The following is a 789-nucleotide window of genomic DNA, read 5'->3' as shown; positions in this document are numbered from 1 at the left end:
GTTCTTTTTTATTTTTCATATATGAGTGTATGTCTGCATGTATGTGCACTGTGGGTATGCCTGGTACATGGCAGAGGTCAGAAGAGATGTCAGATCCCCTGGAACTGGAGTTATGGATGGTCATGAACCACCATGTGCATGCTAAGACCCAAACCTGTGTCCTCTGGAAGAGCAACAGATACTATTAACCGCTGAGCCAACTCTCCAGCCACATCAAAATTCTTCCTAAGGTCTCCCATTTCCACTAGTTTTTAAGTTGTAACTTTTCTGAGGTTGAATGATGGTCCCCATGGCTTTGTATGCATCTGTTTTTTATTGTTGTTGTTGTTTTTTTTTTTTTTTTTTTAACTCATTGACTAGGGGGCTGGAAAGATAGCTGGGGTTAAGAGCAATGACTGCTCTTCCAGAAGACCGGTGTTCAATTCCTAGCACCCACAGCAGCTCACAACTGTCTGACTATAACTCCAAGATCTGACCCCACACACACACACACACAGATAGACATGCAGGCAAAACACCAGTGTATATAAGAATAAATAAATTGTTTTTTAAAATCATCCACTAGGCTTAGGGTTGTATCTTAGTGAATGAGCACTATCCCAGAATGCATGAAGCCCCAAATTTTACCTATACTACTGGGATCAAAAATAATTGGCCATGCTGGATGCTGGTGGCAAATGCCTTTAATCCCAGCACTTGGGAGGCAGAGAAGACAGATCTCTGAATTGGAGGCCAGCCTGATTACAGAGTGAGTTCCAGGACAGCCAAGGCAACAAACCCTGTCTTGGC

The sequence above is a fragment of the Phodopus roborovskii genome, unplaced genomic scaffold (genome assembly GCF_943737965.1).
Source record: "Phodopus roborovskii unplaced genomic scaffold, PHOROB, whole genome shotgun sequence".
Lineage (NCBI taxonomy): Eukaryota > Metazoa > Chordata > Mammalia > Rodentia > Cricetidae > Phodopus > Phodopus roborovskii.
Note: the sequence above shows the minus strand (reverse complement) of the source record.